Source organism: Arachis duranensis, chromosome 6 (genome assembly GCF_000817695.3).
Source record: "Arachis duranensis cultivar V14167 chromosome 6, aradu.V14167.gnm2.J7QH, whole genome shotgun sequence".
Taxonomy (NCBI): Eukaryota; Viridiplantae; Streptophyta; class Magnoliopsida; order Fabales; family Fabaceae; genus Arachis; species Arachis duranensis.
Window position 1 is genome coordinate 107783088 of NC_029777.3, and position 14802 is coordinate 107797889.

The window sequence follows — 14802 nt, forward strand, 5'->3', positions numbered from 1 at the left end:
ACTATACACAATATAATGTTTATTTGATTTGATATAATTGACAGAGACCAAGAGATTATAATTATTGAAATAAGATAACCGAAAGTGAGACAGAAAGGTCTCGTCAGAGACATCATACCATCTATCCGATGAACACCATAAATTAAGTCTTTATCATCAAAATCAAATCCCACTTGGATCTTATTTATTTTATTTGGTCATGCTTCTAACTATTATTTAAAGTAAACAATTGTATTTGTTTCTAACATTTTAAATCAAACTTAAATTATACCTTTATCTTATTTTATTTATTTAGTTAAAATTAATATATTTTTTGGATAAAATATATTTGTTATTATCCTTGAAATTTGTAAAATATTTTAAAAAGATAAAGTATTATTTTTATTTCTAATATTTGAAATAAATTTTATTTATATTCTTAATATTTAAATCATCTTATTTATATTTTTAATATTTATAAAAATAATTTAATATTATCCTACTGTTAACGCATCATGAATTTTAGAGTTTATACTTCGTTAATTATTTTACCATGTTTTGATTTAATGAGTCATTTAATTGTGCCATGTGTTCATCTCTTATTTATGGGTCAACTTAAAGCCACCCATAGTCACCATTCACTTAGTCACCATAGAAGCCGCTATAGTTAATTAATTATAATAATTTAGTAACGAATTTATTATTAATATATTATGTTTTAAAAATTATTTATTTAGTAATTAGTAGTCACGATTTTGATTACGGTGACATTTTTTTGGCATAGTAAGAGAAAAACGCAAAAGCAAAAGCACCTCCAATATAATCGAAGAAATATTTTTACGATTATCGCATTTTTCAAATTAAGGAAAGAAAACGTGTAGTCAATAAACTTCTTATAAAATAACTAGGACCGCCCATTTCTATTTTCCCCCATAAAAAGCTGAAAAAGAATAATAGAAAGAAACAAAAATTCCTCCCAGAGTGTGACTTGGCCCATGTAAAATAGAGTAATATTATAGACACAATAATTTAAAATTTGTAATTTTATGTATATAATATTTAAAGTTATATATTTATTATATCTAATATTATGTATTTATTTTTAAAATAATTAATAAATATAAAATAAAATAATTTTAGACTAATTTTTATTATCTTTTAAATATTTTTGCCTGAAATATATGCGTGGGGTTATGATTGCATTACTTGACTTCATATCTTGTTATTGGCGCTCTACAAATTTTGCCTCATTATTGGACATCACAAAAGATCATCTATAATAATTGCCATATCTATTATCCTTGATTGATAAAAAGCCAAACTCCTTATCTTCTTAACCACTTTAAAAACTCATAATTTCATCTTTAATTATTGTCTAAGTAGCTTCTGATTTTGATGTATTCACAGTTAAGAACAACACAACATTGTACATTTTTATTTTATAGTCATATTATTTTTGACATACAAGTTATTTTACTATATAAAAAAGATAATAATATTATTGAAAGTAAAGTAGTTAAGAGTAGTGAGTGAGTGACCAAAGCAAAAAAAAAAACGAAGAAATCTATGAATTTCATGCAATTTTTTTATAACCACATTCAAATTGAAAGAAAAAATAATAAAAAAAGAGTGATAAAAAATTAAAATCGTATAACTATCCTTAAAAAGAGACTTAAAAAGAGAGTTATGCAGATAGTGAAATTCTGACATGTCCTTTTCTAAGATAGTTATACGATTTCAATTTTTTATCACTCTTTTTTTTCATTATTTTTTCTTTCAACTTGAATGTAGTCATGCAAGAATTGCACGAAATTAAAAACTCTTATAGATTTTTTCGCTTTTCTCTCTTTAGTCACTCACTCACCACTCTCAACTACTTCACTTCTAACAATAATAGTGTAATATTTTTTTCTTAGCAGCACTTTTTTAAAAAGTGTTGTTTAAGGATAAAAAAATATTTTAAATTTAACAACACTTTTTAAAATATCATAATCACCATAATATAATCATATTAAAATAATATATATCTAACTATATATACTCCATAAGACTTTTTTTATGAGTTTCATAAGATATAAAATGGCAAATATTACACATAATTAAAGGGTTTATGTGAACATAGTATATTTAACAAAACAACGGACATTAATTCTTTTGTTTCATCACTAAATCCGTAATTTTTTTGGAACAATGTAAAAATATTTTACATAGTCATCTAATCATATTTATTTGGATAAAAATATAATTATTTTATTAATGTGGCATTATATAATTAAATACATGTATAAATTTATTTTATATATATGTGCACCAATTTTTTCTCTTTTCTTTAACATATTTTCTATGGACATTGTTATTTTTTTCAACGGGGCCGAGGCCCAATAGACATTTTTATGTATATAAAAACCATAATTATTGGACATTACAAAATAACATATTTTGTGAACTCATAAAAGTAGCCCAACATTTTATTTTAACTACGTTACAAATTATATTTTTTGTCATGACTACATTATAATTTTGACTAAGGTTATAAATTAACCCAACTAAGACTAGGATGAGGTTCCGACCAAAAAAAAGGGGAAACTCACGTTAAGGTTAGAAGCATCATAAATGCTTCCTTCTCTTGGAATATAAACTAATAGTCTTGTTCTCTTTTTTATAATAATAATTATTATTTATTTTTTTATTTTATTTCTTTGTATTCTGTATCTCATGTCTTTTGTCTTTTATTTCAGTTATTTTTTTTATAATTGTATCGAATTTTTTTAACTTTTTTTTATATTTTTATTTAATTTTTAAAGTACAACCATAAAAGAATATTTAAGAATAGTAAAAAACAAGAATGTTGAATTCAAATATTCAATTGGGATAAAAACTAATTATAAGTACAAATATGAGTGATCTAATCTGAATGGCATCATTATACATCATGAAGAATTGGTGTGCGCCATTATCATACTACAACAAGATTTTTGAAAAATTTCGTCAGTTAAAACAAAGTTTAACATCAGTAAAAAAGTATCATAAAAAATTGCTATATTTGATGTGCAAAACTAACATTAACAAGGATCCTAAAGTTCTTACAGAAAAATTTTTCATTGGATTAAACAAAAAAATTGCAGATAAAATCAAACTTTATCTTTATGCAACAATGAAAGATTTAGACTATTTGACAATTGAGTTGGAAGCGCAACAATAATTTATAACAACTTGGCGCTCTTTAGACTCCAATTCTACACAGGATTCTAAAAAAGCAAAGTTTGAGAATACGACAAAATTCACTATTGCAGATTTTAAGAATATTATAGATCGACATCAGCAATCTTCTGATCCTATCTTTAATTCTAGTTCACAGTCAGAGATGGAAGAATTTATTAAGTATGCTATAGATAGAGATGAGTATTTGGAGGAATCAAATGTGCAACAGTTCTCAAAATGGTCCTTAGGATGTGAGCAATTTAAAAAGTAAGAGAAAAAAATAATTTAAGAGAAGAAAAAACTGAGAAAAAAAGTGCGTGTTTCGTTGAAAAGAATAAATATTTGAGTAAAAGAGAGGATTTTGAGAAAAAGGCAGAGAATTGTGAGAGAGAAGAGTCATTAAAAGAAAAAGAAACTGATAAGAATAAACACACTTGTGAGAGAAATCTTGAAAGTTATAATTTAGACAATAGTGCATTAGTATCTATGACATTCAAAGAATTTTTAGTTTCTCATATCTCTATGAATTGCCTAGTGCTTACATGTCAGATTTTAAAGGTTTTGCAGATTTATTGGTAAATTTTGAAGGAATTAATGTGGATGGAAGGAGTGAAGGACAACCAATTCCATTCTACAGTGAGCGGTTACATGAAACATGTCTTAAGTATTTAAGACTGCGTTTGTTTATGAAAACAGGATAAGACAAGACACTGAGAATAAGATATAAAAGATAGAGACACATAATTTAGTATTTTTGTATTCTGTTTAGTAATAAAGTAGAACAATTTATGAAAATCTAATTTATTCTCTTTTTTGCATTCAAAAATTTGAGAAGAAAAATATAATAATAAAAAATATAATTACAAAAAATGAATAAGAATAATGAAAAAAATAAAAATTAAGTTGTGTTTCTTGTTAGTATTTTTGTGTCCTTACTTTCAGTGTCTCTGGATACGATGTCTCTATTCATATCTCATCTGTCAAACATAATTTTATGTTTTTGTGTCTGTCTCATCCTTATAAACAAACGTAACCTAACATATAATAAAGTGCAATTTGTTGATTGACTATTTTTCAAAAGTAATTAAACAAAATTCGAGAATGAATTTTTTTATAGAGGAAGAGATTAAGTCATATTAAAAAAAATTAGTCTAATATTTAGTTTTTGTTGTTTTTTTTTTTATCAAAGGTAAAGTCATTTTATTTCACTAGAAATAAATGTACATCAAATAAATAATAATATTAAAAATGTTCCACCGAAAAACAAATTAGTTTACATAGAAGAATAAATGTCTCAAGAGAGTTCATCTTGAAGTTCATGGAAGATCTACTAAGCTTCTTCTGCAACTAGGAGGGACTTCTTTTTTCCTTTAAAAATAAATGCATTCTTAGTTAGTCTTTTAATTTAACCAAGTTGTAATAACTGCCAAATTTCTCATCTTCTTCTCGTTAGCATCACTGAACCATTTAAAAAATTTCAGCCACAATTGCCATGGGAGATCTGTGTGAGATGGAACAGGGAGGTCATATGCATGCCAAGCTTCAACTGTGTCAGGGCAAGCTGAAAGACAATGAAAATCAATTCTTTTTCATTGTGGCTTTTTGGACAAATCAGTACCATTGCTTGGATTCTTTGTCCCAATTTCTATTTCACAGTTGAACCCTCGTACATCACTTTTTACATAAAATTTTTAATCTTCAGTTGACATTTGAGCTTCTAAATGGCTGTCCATAATTCTTTCTTTCTGCAATGTTCTGGAAGAAAATTTGTTGGAATAGCATTTACAATTGTTGGATTGAATGCCTCACGAATTAGATCTGGTTCTATGTTCTGTTAGCATCAAATCTGAGATCCATTTTAGTCTTCGACCTTCTGAGTTATTAGGATTAAGAGTAATTGTTTAAAAGTCTCTTAACCATAGGTCTTCCTGAATCCTAATTGTATTATCTCTGCTAATTTGCCATAGAATTCTAATTTGCCAATTTGATTTGTTATTAGAATTTGTTAGAAGATTTGATTTAATTTTAATTTGTTTAGTAGTATATTATTTTTAGAAAGTTTAAATTTAAATTAAATCTGATTTAATTCAATAAAGATCAAATTTGATTTAAATTAAACTATCTTTAGAGATTTAAATTTAAATTGGATATCTAAAAATATTTGACTCAATTTTAGATTAATCTCTTAGGAACCTATTTAAAAACTTTTTGTTATTCTTTTTGAATTAGTTTTTGGTGAATAATTTTTTTTATTTTTTATTTTTGAAGAACTGGGTGTGAATAGGAGAGGTAGACTAATTCGAGTTAATACTCAAAATAACCCTTGAAATTTATTTCCGGACTAAATTTAGCCCTTAAGACTTCAATTGACTCTAATTGTACCCTAAAATTTTGATACGCACCTCAATTTGGCCCTTCTATCGCTTTCCGTCGCCGGAGAGCTGACCTGACAATTTTGGTTGACACCTGGCACTATCAAAACGACGTTGTTTAACTTTTGGCATCCAAATTGTTTAGAAACGAAGTCGTGTGACATGAGAAATGGGGTAAACCAAAACCCAAACGTTAACCACCTCAAAATGAAACCCCCAATTGATCCTTCTTCTTTCTCCTCCTCCCTTCATATACGTACCCTTAGAGAAGAACCATGGGTGTCACTGTAACTAAAACTTGAAGCTTTTCTTACTTGTTTCAACCCCCCATCGTGAAGACTAATTGTCTAGGAATCACCATCTTTTCAAAAACAGGGTTAGTAACAAAATCTTTGTTCTCAACATACGATGCTCTATTTTTTGCAAAATGTTGCATGAGATTTGTTTTTCATTTTTTTCGCTCTATGTCAAGAGATTTGTTTTTCATTTTTTTTTTGCTCTATTACCCTAATGGAGGAGAAACAAACACACCCAAAATTGTTGTTATTACTTCTAGTGCATATTATAATTTTATTCTTGTAGGTTTTGTAACAATGTAATTCTTCACACCTACTCAATTTTTCTTTATTTATTATTATTTTTTTAAGTTAATTAATTTTGATACATTAAGAGTAGTGCAAACTTGTTTGCAGCGTCATCTAATCAAATTTGTTGTCTTATATAACCAATTAAAGTGTATGTATTAAAGTTTGAAACTTTTATTGTTAGATTAGATTTTGGGTAAAACTTTCTACTAATAGTGTATGCAGATTGCATCTTTTAACTTTTTAGATCATGTTTCAAAAATATTTTTTTTTGGAAAGAAAGAAATAAATGAAAAGCTATGGTTTTATGTATTCGAACACAAGTAACAAAGGTGTTGAGTGACAACAGAGAAAGAGTGAAAGTGAGAAGATTTTGATTTTCACTACTTGGTACTTGTAGGTGGAACTTCAAGATAAAGGTTATATAACTTTTTTTAACTGTCTATGGCTTTCATTGCACAAAGCAAGAATAAAACGGTTATAATATTTGACCGATTCAGTTGAATTGTTTTGTGAAGTCCTTGGTCTATTTATACTAAAGACTTATTTGGTCATATGATATTTAAAGCTTTGTATGCATTCTAACATATTTTATTATTGCAGAATTCTTAGCTTAACCGGTATAAATAAATAAACGAAAGATTCACTACAATGTAGTATCTGGCTTTTTTAAGCATATGTTTAATTAATTTAACAAAAAGAAGAAAAACTGAACTCTTTTTCTTTATAAGCTTATATAAGGGAATAAGGAATATATGATAAATTGTTATGTCAGCTAAGACATTAGAATGATTTTTGATGATATGTTGCCAGACTTTTGTTGTATTATTGACTGCATTTTAAAACTACATGTAAGGCTACTTTTTGAACAATAATAATTACTAACATCAACTATATGAAATTAATATGAAAAAAATTATTTGAGACTATATAACAAATTTTATGCATCTTCTTAATTGTATAGCAAGTATAATAGTGTGAATAAATATGTCCAATTTTTGTCTTTTTTATATCCTTTGGGTCTCAGAGTAAATATTGACAAGTACTAATAAAAAAAAAAAAAAATTCAGTCTCTCTCCCTTTAAAAATAGATCAATTACTATACTCTGCTTTTGCAAGTGTGAATATCATGTGGATGTCTTTGAAATTTTATGCTGATACAAATATGTAGCACCATGAATACTAGGTATCTGATGTAATTTTATGCAGGTTCATCTTATTGGAATTTATTTTTTGCCGCAATAACTTCCTTCTGTGTGTTGACAAATGACAGGTCCGTTTGGAGTTAGGATTACAATATTTGTATCCTTAATATGTTGGGAGTCACTTAGTTAGAATTCAGTTACGGATGATATTACTTACAGACCATGAAAGAATAGGACGCATTCCACAACTGTACTAATGGAAAACTTTTTTACCTCTATTATAGTATATGTTCTTAACTTAGCCACCATGTGAACGAGTTTTATTAGAGCTCCCCAACATTCTTTTGAATTTTTGGAGAGATTCTTGCGATTTGAAAAAATTGGGACTATTAGATTTTATTTAAAATTTTTAAGGATTATATTGATGTCTTCAAACATTTTGTCACATTATCTAACTGCTATGGTATCAGGTATTTATTGAAATTGTCAGATTAATTTTTTCAGTGATAAAAAATGATAGAAGGGCCAAATTAAAACATAGAGAAAATTTCAGAATATAATTAGAGTCAATTAAAATTTTAATAGCTAAATTGAATCCGAGTCAAATTTCAAATTATTTTGAGTATTAATGAGGCTAATTCTCTTAATTGTTACATCACTATCGAAGTCCAAAGATGGAAGCCATGAAGCAGGAAAAGCTCCGCCGCCCGCAGGACACTGCCCTTGCCTCCCGCCGAATCGAAGCTCGCCGTCGACGAGGACGACCCCCTCGCTGGAAACTACTGCGACATCACAATGGAGTTCCTGCAGTCGAAGACCATGGACACGGGTTGTGAATCTGGAGAAGTCTCTAGAAGGGAAGCACGTTCTGACCCGAGCTAGGGTTCAGGCGATCCGTCGCGTTGGGAAGAAGATGGCCTTGTTGGTTGTGAGAGAGAAGGGCTTCACCGTGCATTGTTTGGTGCAAGAGCAGCGAGATTTGGTTAGCGTGCAGATGGTGAAGTACGCTGCCGCGCTGAGCCGCGAATCTGTTATCGATGTTGAAGGTCTTGTTTCGGTCCCTTCGGAACCGATCAAAGGCGCCACACAGCAGGTTAGTTAGCTTCTGAGATTTGATTTTGGATAGAAATAAAGGGAAACAGTGGCAATGAATTTAGTAGGGTTTAACACTTGCTGGTAAAGGTTGTACTAGTAAATGGTATTCTCCTTTACTTGAACATTTTGTTGAGGATCAATGCTTGAGATTATAGCTTATGTGGTTTGTTCTGATAGGTGGAAGTTAAAGTGAGGAAGTTGTATTGTGTTAGCAGGGAATCTCGAGGATGCTGCTCGAAGTGAAGCTGAAATTGAGAAGGCTCTTCAGGTAATTGATTGGAGGTGTCTGGTTCTTTGTTAACCTGTTTGACTCGTTCTTTGTTAGGGTGATTTGTTTCCAGGAGCTGATCTTTTATTTTTTTTTTATTTCATTTTGTGTATTATTAAATTCTCCTGAATGTCTAAAATCGAAGTTGCACATCAATTTTTTTCATCCATCGGTTAACTAGTTCTCTTAATGAATGTAGGCTGGTGAACAACCTGTTCGTGTTAATCAGGATACACGTTTGAAGTCTAGAGTATTTGAGCTCAGAACCCCGGCTAATCAAGGAATTTTCCGTATTCAGTCACAAGTTGGAAACGTAAAGCATTTCATCTGATTTTTTTTTTCTGAAGAGTTCTACTTATTCACGTTCATTTTTTAATTACATGTTGTTAAGATCATGGTTGCTTTAAATTTTAAATTTACTCAGTAAATGCATACTAAGACATTAAAGGAATAGATATTCCCCATGATGGCAAGTTGAATGATCAAATTATTTTTCATTGCATTGTTGGGTAGGCATTCAGAAAATTCTTGTCATCTGAAGGCTTTGTTGAAATCTACACTTCAAAGTTGATTGCTCTTTTGAACTATAAAGGGCACCCTGTATGCCGTGCTGAATCACCACACCTCCACAAGCAAATGCCAATATATGCTGATGTTGGCCGTGTTTTTGAAATTGGTTCTGCGTTTAGGGTTGAAGATTCCCTCACACCCAGACATCTGTGTGATGTTACCGGTCTTGATGTTGAAATGGAGATTATCGAGCATTATGATGAGGTATTTTTACTTTTAGGCATATCTTTTTGCGTATGGTTTCGAAATTATTGAGGTACATAATGTAATTTACTGATATTGAGTTTTGAACAGGTTATGGATATAGTTGATAGGTTGTTTGTCTCAATATTCGATAGCTTGAACCAGAATTGTAAGAAGGAGCTTGAAGCTGTGGCACTCCAGTACCCATTTGAACCTTTAAAGGTAAGCATCTTCTATTAAAAAAATTGTATTATATATATATATTCTTAGTTATCCTATGTTGTATTTGTTATGTTATGAACCACCAGTTGAAATTTGTAAATGCAAATGAATGCAATGCGTAAAGGCTTCTATGATTTGATATATCCCCTTGATATGCAGTATCTTTGTCAGACTCTGCGGCTAACATATGAAGAAGGGGTTCAGATGCTTAAGGTAAGCTTAAAAATTTTCTTAGTATCTAATTAACAAATAATGCACAAAAATTTATATTTTATTGAATGGGTTGATTTTATTCTTAATAAGACATGGATAAAAGAAATGGAGGGATTATACAACAACAGTGATAATAACAAAGTCCTGGCCGCTAGTTTATGCCGGTTACATGGATCATATGGTGCTATTGCACTGTGAAAAGTTATGTCGTTTTAGTTTCTAATTTCTAATCTCTGCTAAAATGTCAAGGGCAACATGATTCATAATAGTCAATGGTTTATTAGAAAATGTCATGGAGTTCCTATTGTTAATTGAAAAATAACTGGGATTGAGGAACATTTGTACTTATTCGCAGTCTATATCATAATCTCGTGTGCTTGCAAGTTAAAATGGGTTTATAGTCCCAAAATGGATGAAATTATTGTCTTGATGCCTAATTAGGTTCCCGTTCTTTATTGATGCTGAGGCTTCCTCTCTATTTTTCCTCTTATAGATGTATCTCAGTTTTCTTTGCAACTGCTGAATCAGACCTCAACACTCAGAATTTTGTTTAACTTTGCTAATAAGAATTTTAGGAAATGGTTATGTCTTGCACGCACTAATAATTTTGCTTCACAGGATGCTGGAGTAGAGATTGAAACTTTTGGTGACTTGAATACTGAAGCTGAAAGGAAGTTGGGGGAGCTTGTTTTAGAGAGGTAATTCCTTCTCTTTCACACGCGCACACATAACAAAGAAGTGCAAATATTTTATTTACTTTTTATGACCTATTATTTTGGACTTCATTGGGTTGTCATTTTTGTGTATAGGTATGGCACGGAGTTCTATATCCTTTACCGGTACCCCTTGGCTGGAAGCTCATTTTACACAATGCCTTGCTATGATAATTCACCGTACTCCAACTCATTTAATGTTTTTATTAGAGGTAAGCAATAAGCGGTTTTGCCATACATTGTATTAATACAAGAAATGTTTTCATTAAACTTTTCATCTATATTGTTATCAACAGGAGAATACTTGTAAACTCCTAGAGCACATTTAATATGTGTTCTGAAAACATCAATAGCCACTTATTCTTGATATTTTATAGTTTTTAAACATTATAAATGGAAATAAATGGATATAGTTGTTCTAGGAGTGTGCAAGTATTTCTCATAGCCATCATTGTTTCTTCATAGATATTTTATAAAAGCTTGGAGTTTATCACTGGTTTTTATTCGAAGTTCTGTGTTGTTTGTCCCATAGGTGAGCAGATCATTTCAGGAGCTCAGCATGTCCACGATGCAGAAATGTTGGAAAAACGGGCTAAGGCTTGCGGCATTGATGTCAAGAAGATATCTCTGATTCTTTCAGGTATTCTTCACGGCCTCTTGCTCAGTTCATCTTTGTTTAACTCTGGCAGCTACTATCATTTTAATAAAATTGTTATGTCTAAAAATCAGTATATCTAGACATCATTTGTGTCCTTATGGGTAACCCATTATCTTGACTCTTGAAATATTTGTTTGTTGACAAATTAGTCTTTTAAAATGGATAATTATTTCATGGTACCTGAAATATTGTTTTCACTTGACAGAAATCATTATTTCTTGTTGACAAAATGGTTCCCTGATAATTATTTCATAGTACCTGAAAATCCGCTCACATAAAGAGAGCACTATTTTGTTAGATATTTCTAGGGCAAAAATGATGGTTTGATCCATGATTCAACAAAGTTTATATTGGCAATTGAAAGCCTAACACAATCCTTCTTTTTTCCGGACTTGGGACTGGTTACATAATGTTTGCAACAAGCTTAGGCAGAGTTTGCTAGAATGATGAATTACTTTCAAAACAAAAATGCAGCATTATACATTCTGTCTGTTATGGCGTGGTTATCAATATTTGAATTGTCATTTTGTCAGCGAACTAATTTGAGAGTTGAGGGTTTATCATCCAAATACATTAAATTTTGGAATTTACAACTGTCTAACCGATCGTTAATATTTATTACCGGACAGAGGGAATGATTAATATTTTCAGCAAATTGAATTACCTTATATCAAAATCTAATTGCTTTGTTGATGATTCAGATATGGTGTACCACCACACGGTGGCTTTGGAGTTGGTTTGGAGCGCTTAGTAATGCACTTCTGTGGCCTGGATAACATTCACAAAACAACACTTTTTCCGACTCCTGGTGTTACACTATGATAGTTATACCGAAACAGTGACTTGGAAATTGCATTGTTACAAAATCTTCATATTGCAAGAATTTCTTTTCCTTTGAATTAGCAGTTTTGGAGCTGGTGTATATATACTTCTTTACAAAGCATATTAATTTTGGTCGACTTAATTGAGTTGCATTGCTACTTTGCAAATAATTGCCCTCCTTTTTTTTGTTGGATGCATTCTCAGAATGTTCAAATTTAACTTTACTCGGTAACCAGCAATTTAGTGACCTATTTATTTAATGAAAATTGGATTCGGATGCACTCTTACTCAGGATGTTCAAATACTCCCGTGATATTAATTTGTTTGTTTTGGTAAAAACATTGTGATGAGTTTAGAAGGATAGAATTGTGTTTGATTGCATAAGGTAGTGTTTCGCACTCTGCATTTTGTTCACTGCGTGTGTAGCGCCAGCCTTCCCCGTTTATCCTTTTTTTTTTTTCACTCCACTTCCTTCTCTTCTTTCATCATCATTGTTTTTGTTTTTTCTTCTTCTTCTTATACTTTTTATTTCTTATTTTTATTTGTCTTCTTTATTTGTTTATTTATTTGTATATTTTTAAAAAAATTATGAATGAGAAAAAAAATAAAATAAAAAATAATAATGATGATGATGAAAAAAAGACGTCAAAATTTGTTTATATAAAACACAAAATTAAAATAAAATGACATTAAAATGTTATATAAAATACAAAAATCATTGCAATGATTTTGTCAAGGTGAATGCTATGGTGTTTTTGAGATTGTGTTTAACGTATTAAAAAAGATAAATAAATAATATTTAATAAATTTTAAATATTTTATTTTTTATTTTAAATATTTTATTTTTTACTTTTAAAAGTAAGTTAGACAATTTAGATATTAGACAATTTAAATATCATAATAAAAAGCATCATAGAACTCACCTTTTGTCAATTTATCAGTGCTCATGAGTAGTAAACTTGTCAATAAGTTGTTAATGATATTTCAAACAACATGGGTCAAGTGAAGATAACACACTAACTACCCTTCTAAATTCTAAGAAGACCTTTGTCCCTAGGCTTAATTTATTAATTGGGTAAAGCATTATTTTGATTTTAACATTTAGTCGAATTTTAATTTGGTTTCTAATATTTAAAATTTTCTATTTCAGTTCTAAAAATTTTAAACATTATATTTTAATCTCAAAAAAGTTTTAAGCGGATTTAATATTATTTCACAATTAAATTTAACACAAATAATATGTATATTGATAAAGAGTTAATAGCATTCGATTTTAATATCTAAAAAAAATTGATCCACAGTGATCACTAATATAAAAGCTTTTTCTTTGATTTTGAAGCGTTGATAGTTGATTGTTAAGATTTGAGGTTTCATATAAAAAGAAAATTGAAAAGAATAAGTATTATAAAAATATTTTAATTATGTAAATATGACTTAACTAGTAATGTTATTGATGTCCATATCACTTATTCCGATAATTATTAATGTCAAATTTAATAGTAGGACAACGTTGAATCTGTTTAAAAATTTTTGAGGCAAAAATAGAACATTTAAAATGTCAGAGACTAAATTAGAATTTAAGGTAACGTTGAGAGATTAAAATAGTATTTTATCCTTATTAATTAAATTATCACTATATCAGTTTGCAAATTGATTCTTGTGTTTTAGCTATAAAGCTAGCTCATATGAACATAAGTTTTCTTTTATATTTTCTGAAGATTATTAATTAAGATCAATATGAACATAAGAAACTCCGAAAGAATAAGGATATAAGGCTAGTATTAGCTCCCTTTTTCCTTAACAAATAAAGTCTAATCATTAGTCTAAGTTGTTGTTACATTAGCCTAATTGATTCTTGACTTTCATTCTTGCAGTTTCACTGCACTCAAGATAAAATAATAATAGCCTAATTATTTTATAGCATGGTTGATCTAACCGCTACTTTGAAAAATTACAATTAATTAGATTAATTTTTTAATATAACTGCTGTGCATATCACTATTTCATCATGTAGCAATGATGAAGTACAATAAATTTCGGTCATCAAATTAGTAAGTATTTATTTGTATGTATTTATACATATTAATTTATAAAATTTTTCAACTACATAATTATTAAAATAATTAAATATGTCATAGTAAAATAATTAAATATGTATTAAATAGATAATTAAATTTATTTTTAGTAATATAATTAATTATTTTATGAGGTATATAATTATATATTTTTATATGCAGTGATTAATTTTTGATAATATAATTGTAGAAAAATATTAAGTGATTAATATTTTTTTATTATTGTCTCCTAGTTAAACTAACACTAATCCTTTTTCTTTTTGGGAGATTTGTAACTCTGCACTTAGGTTTTTTCATTTGTAGGGACACATCAGACCTAATTATCAGATTGGCTTTAAAAATCCATTTTATAAGAATCTAAATGTATTTGGATATAACTTTAAAAAGAATACTCTTATTAAGAGAGTATTTCTGATAATATTTTTAGATATATAAAAATTCTTTACAGTAAAACATAGATAGCAACAAAAAATGTTATTAAATATTTTTTTCAAATTTGTTTTGAAGTAAGTTCCGATTAAATTAGTTAGAGTTGACGACTGACTTAATTCTACACTATATTTCTGTTTTATTGGGCCTTGATTTGAAATACCGTACAATGGAAACAGGATAGTGATAGTGCTAAATTAAGCTTAACCACTAATTACTTAATTAATAATTAGCAATTCAACATTTCAGAATGCATGCTGCTTCGATTTTCAC

At 29.0% G+C, this 14802-nt stretch overlaps 1 pseudogene; it reads left to right on the forward strand.

Annotated features, from left to right (window-relative positions):
- The first annotated feature begins 7925 nt into the window (after positions 1-7925).
- Positions 7926-12280, forward strand: LOC107495675 (aspartate--tRNA ligase 2, cytoplasmic-like; annotated as a pseudogene).
- The last annotated feature ends 2522 nt before the right edge of the window (positions 12281-14802 follow it).